We start from the raw sequence: 6000 nt of genomic DNA, 5'->3' as shown, positions 1-6000 counted from the left end.
ATTACCTGATTCTTTTCTGATGTCATTTCAACTTGAAAACATGTGCAGGATCTGATTTACACCCTAATGAAATGAGGTACCTATCACTCTCTTGTCCCATAGAAAGAGCCAGGACATTTCAATTAAATCGCTGCCCTGCCCATACGGTCTGTCCCACTCAGTCAGTTCCAGTTCTGAAGAACCTAATTAGAGGCCCTTCTACTGCGACTGCTTCTGTTGGTGACTCCTACCTTCTGGCCTTGCAGACATGGGTGAGTGGGGTATGAGGTTTATTAGGCCTGCCCATTAGCCTACCGCTTTGTCTGGGTCTTCTGCTCTCTATGAAAGGAATTGGATGCTATTACTGTGTGACAAATCATTGAGAGATGCAACTAATCCAGAAAGAACAGGTCCTGTGTATTAAGCACTATATTCTTCAATTACTATTTCAGAAATAAATTGAGACAAAATAAAAATAAATAGTGGATAAATTTACCAAACTTAACAAATTGGAACTAATTTATGTATTGTGCTCTATGTGCACATGCTTATATATCAGAGTAGGATTTTGTACATCAATACTTGCAAATTTGCTCCATTTTCAGATGTTCGACTACGAGTGATATCTGCTTAGGTTGAGAACATTAGACGGGATCCAACAGTACCACGTAACCTGGGCGATATCATTAACTCTGAGTCCATCATACTTCTTCAGAAAGCTATTACAATTATTCTATCGTTTCCACTGCCAGCATAGAATCCTGAGAATGCCTCTTCAGCTGACTTCATGTTAAAACAAATAAATTTATCACAGAGTGACGTTAGTATCAGCTCTCTACTTGAGGATGGCCCAGAGTCTCATGATTTGAGAATGTTTCATGTACAGGCTCCAAAACCACTCACTACCCTTGATCTCCATGTTGTACCGTGTGCCTCCATTTAAGGATCTAGATTTGGATAGCAGGATGGATACTGAATTCCTTGCAGTTTCCCCTCTATCATCAGCAGAAGAGCAAGGGAATCATGCCAGAAACCAGTGACCTCCCTCGTAGAAGTAATTGTCAGATTGCCTCAGGCTGCAGAGTTTCTGCTCTCTAAATCCTAGTGGAAATGTAACTGGAAACAACAATATTTTCACTGATATGGCACCTTGAAAGTAGTAAGATCTTGCAATGTTCAAGAGGACTTGAAAACTGCAAATGTCACTCTCCTCTACAAGAAGGGAGAGAGGCAGATAAAAGAAAATTATAGGCTAGTTAGTCCGATCTTAGCAATTGAGAAGATTTCATCAGCCATGATAAAATGGTGGAGTGGATTCAATGGGCCAAATGGCCTAATTCTGCTCCTATATCATATAGTCTTATAATGATATCAGTCAACAGTGCAAGGGTTTGTGTTGTCCCCCAGAGGAGTGACTCGAACAACCCATGGGACAAGGTGAAACCACCTCCATTCCACATGTCCCAGAGATCACTTAACCTTCTGCTGAAATACTGCTAATTCAGAGCTATAGTTAGCTTCTCCTGCTGACATTCCTGTGCGTTTAGGGTCTGTTGATCCTAGACTTTGCTGGTTACCACAGACATTTCCCCACTTTGCCTGCATACCCCACAACACAAAGGACTTTTGAGATTGATCTCTGGGCCTACTTCAGACATCCCACCTCTCCCGGAAGTTCCGGGAGTCTCCCTGATGCCCGCAAATTATATACAATATCACGGAAATCAATTTTTTTGAGAGTGAGCAAGCGAAAGCAAGCGAGAGAGCGCGAGAGAGAAAGCAAGCAAGAGCGCGAGAGCAAGAAAGCGAGAGCGGGAGAGAGAAAGCGAGCGACAGCGCGAGAGAGCACACAAGCGACCACAAGAGAGAGAGAGAGCGCGAGTGAGAGCGCGCCATGGCAGAGTGTTCCAAAAAAAAGGAAATGTAAAACGTACATCACCCCAGACTACACTAAAGTGTACCCCTGCCTAATAGGGGTCAAAAATAATGACAGTGTTGCTCGCTGCGCTGTTTGCAACAGTGACTTTTCTATTGCCTATGGTGGGTTAAGACTGTAAAAGACATGTTGAGGTGAGTTTAACAGGTGTCATTCGTTCATTAGCATAGTTAACGTTATTTAAACTAGCTGGCTGGCTGCTAAGGAGCTACTCTGTTGCAGACATTCCACCTCTCCCGGAAGTCTCCCGCAAATTGATGAAGCTACCTCCCTGAAATCAGTTTTTGCAAGGTGGGATGTCCGCTACTTCCTGCTAGCACCTCCCTCGATGGGATATTGAACCAGCACCCCATTCACCTATACTGAAAACAGTGGAGAGATGAGTGTCTACAGAGTGCTGGGTTGGACGTGCTGGCATCACAACAATCACTTGGTGGCATTGCTAACCTTACTCAATACATACTGCTAAATGTACTCAGGATTATGAAACTTACTCACATCCTCAAATGCATTCAGAACTGCTAGCTTTATTCAGTACTACTAAACAGGGAACTGCTAAGTCTACTCAGTTACCAACAAACTCACTCTGTACAGTCACTCTAACTTAATTGATAAAAGCACTCAACAAAGCTAAGTTAGTACTGCTAAATATACTACTTACTTACTACCTGTTGGACTGCTGGCATTTAGGGCAGCAAGGAAGGTCCTCCGTCTCTGGCGGTGTTCAGAGCTTCCTTCATTATATCTGTAGCTTCCTCTCAGCTTTCACTACTGTCAATCATGCAATTCCCGGGTGGAGACTCAGGAATACCATCACACTCTGATGTAGAAGGATTCTTCATTGCTGTATCCATAATGATTTTGTTCGACCACTCAGGGTTGTTAGCCCTGAGCTGAACCCTCAAACCTGGAGGACCGTCGGCCCACTCTTAGTCTGTCCTCTACCCTTTGACCTGTTTGGCATGGATGACCCTACCAAGAGCCAAAGCCCTGACTCCAGACAACATAGCTCTCTCATTGAGGCACTCAAGCCTCCAAACCCTTCGGCAAGGTTATGGTCCTCTTAGAGGGTTGAATGTTCTCAGCACAACTAAGCCTAATCATGACCATTTCTGAAGGTACTCAGTTAGCTCATATTTAGCACTCATGTATTCAGTACTGTTAAACTTTCTCAGTATTGTTAAATATAGTCAGTACTGTTAAGCATAGTCAATACTGAACAACTTATTCAGTATCATTAAATACACACAGCTCCACCAAACATACATGAGGAAATCTGCAGATGCTGGAATTTCAAGCAACACACATAAAAGTTGCTGGTGAACGCAGCAGGCCAGGCCGCATCTCTAGGAAGAGGTACAGTCGACGTTTCGGGCCGAGACCCTTCGTCAGTACTAACTAAAAGAAGCGCTAGTAAGAGATTTGAAAGTGGGGGGGGAGGGGGAGATCTGAAATGATAGGAGAAGACAGGAGGGGGAGGGATGGAGCCAAGAGCTGGCCAAGTGTTCACCTACGCTCTGTCCGCCAGAGAAAGCAGGATCTCCCAGTGGCCACACATTTTAATTCCATGTCCCATTCCCATTCTGAGATGTCTATCCACGGCCTCCTCTATTGTAAAGATGAAGCCACACTCAGGTTGGAGGAACAACACCTTATATTCCGTCTGGGTAGCCTCCAACCTGATGGCATGAACATTGACTTCTCAAACTTCCGCTAATGCCCCACCTTCCCCTCGTACCCCATCCGTTATTTATTTATATACACACATTCTTTTTCTCTCTCTCCTTTTTCTCCCTCTGTCCTTCTCACTATACCCCTTGCCCATCCTCTGGTTTCTCCACCCCCTCCCCCTTTTCTTTCTCCCTTGGCCTCCTGTCCCATGATCCTCTCATATCCCTTTTGCCAATCACCTGTCCAGCTCTTGGCTCCATCCCTCCCCCTCCTGTCTTCTCTTACCATTTTGGATCTCCCCCAACCCCTCCCACTTTCAAATCTCTTACTAGCTCTTCTTTCAGTTAGTCCTGACGAAGGGTCTCGGCCTGAAATATCGACTGTACCTCTTCCTAGAGATGCGGCCTGGCCTGCTGCGTTCACCAGCAACTTTTATGTGTGTCCACCAAACATAATCTGGACTGTCAAAAATACCCAGCGGCACTAAGTCAAGTCAAGTTTATTGTCATTTTACTATATACATGTATATAACATATATAACCATATAATGTATATAGAAATGAAACATTTCTGTGAACCAGGGTGTAAAGCACAGTAATACACAAAATACACAATAACCTATGAAAGTAAGGATAAAATCGACAGAGGAATCACACATAAATAACAAACTAAAGTGCATTGATATTAAATATTGTAAGGTATGGAACAGATTAATCCGTGACAAGTTGAACATGACGTGGCTGGGAGTTCAGAAGCCTAAAGGCTTAGGGAAGAAAATGTCTCCCATCCTGACCGTTCTTGTTTTTATGCATTGTAGTCTCCTGCCTGATGGTAAAAAGTCAAAGAGGATGCTGGATGGATGGGTGGGATCCTTATTAATACTAAAGGTCCTGCATACGCAGCGCTCCTGATAAATATCCCGGATGAAAAGAAATAATGATGGTAGTTTGTCTCCCAGGTGCCAGGGTCTGAGATGTTTCTGAGTACATCCTCAAAATCCTGAAATGGGAGGGTGAGCAGCCAGAGGTTGTGGAGCATACTGGTACCAATGACATAGGTAGAAAAAGGGTGGAGGTCCTGAAAGCAGAATACAGGAAGTTAGGAAGGATGCTGAGAAACAGGACCTCAAAGGTAGTAATCTCAGGACTGCTGCCTGTGCCATGTGACAGTGAGTATAGGAATAGAATGAGGTGGAAGATAAATGTGTGGCTGAAGAATTGGAGCGTGGGCACGGAGTCAGATTTTTGGATCATTTGCACCTCTTCCAGGGCAGGTGTGACCTGTACAAAAAGGACGGGTTGCACTTGAATCTCAGGGGGACCAATACCCTCGCAGGGAGGTTTGCTAATGCTGTTAGGGAGGGTTTAAACTAGATTTGCAGGGGGTGGGAACCAAAATGAAGAGGTAGAGGATGGGGTGGTTGGAGCACAAGTAGAGTCAGCTTGTAGGGAGTTTGTGAGGAAGGATAGGCAGATGTTAGAGCAAAGATGCAGTCAGCCTGATGGTTTGAGATGTGTCTATTTTAATGCAAGGAGTATCATAAACAAGGCGGATGAACTTAGAACGTGTTTCAATACGTGGAACTATGACGTTATGGCCATTACAGAGACTTGGATGTCTCGGGACCAGGAATGGGTGCTGAGTGTGCCAGGCTTTAGATATTTCAAAAAGAACAGAGAGGGAGGCGGAAGATGTGGGGGCGTGGCAGTGCTAATCAGGGATAGTGTCAAGGCTGCAGAAAAGGAAGAAGTCATGGAGGGATGGTCTTCTGAGTCAGTGTAGGTGGAAGTCAGAAACAGGAAAGGGGAAATAACTCTACTAAGTGTTTTTTTATAGATCTCCCAATAGTAACAGAGATATTGAGGAGCAGGTGGGGAGGCAGATTCTGGAATGGTGCGGTAATAATAGGGTTGTTGTGAGGGGAGATTTTAACTCTCCTAATATTGATTGGCATCTCCTTAGCGCAAGAGGTTTATATGGGATGGAGTTTGTTAGGTGTGTTCAGGAAGGCTTCTTGACACAATATGTAGATAAGCCACCTAGAGCAGAGGCTGTACTTGATCTGGTATTGGGAAATGAACTTGGTCAGGTGCCATATCTCTTAGCGGGAGAGCATTTTGGAAGTAGTGACCGCAATTCTATCTCCTTCATCATAGTGCTGGAGAGGGATAGGAGCAAACAATTTTGGAAAACATTTAATAGGGGTAGGGGAAAATATGATGCTATTAAGGCAGGAACTTGGAAGCAGATGTTCTCAGAGAAATGTACGGCAGAAATGTGGCATATGTTCAGGGAACCTTTGCATAGAGTCATTGAGGCAGGGAAAGGAAGGTAGGGTTAAAGAACCATGGTGTACAAAGGATGTAGAGAATCTAGTTAAGAAGAAAAGAAAAGCTTATGGAAGGTTCAAGAAA

The sequence above is a fragment of the Mobula birostris genome, chromosome 18, assembly GCF_030028105.1.
Source record: "Mobula birostris isolate sMobBir1 chromosome 18, sMobBir1.hap1, whole genome shotgun sequence".
Classification (NCBI taxonomy): domain Eukaryota; kingdom Metazoa; phylum Chordata; class Chondrichthyes; order Myliobatiformes; family Myliobatidae; genus Mobula; species Mobula birostris.
This window is presented reverse-complemented; position numbering follows the sequence as displayed.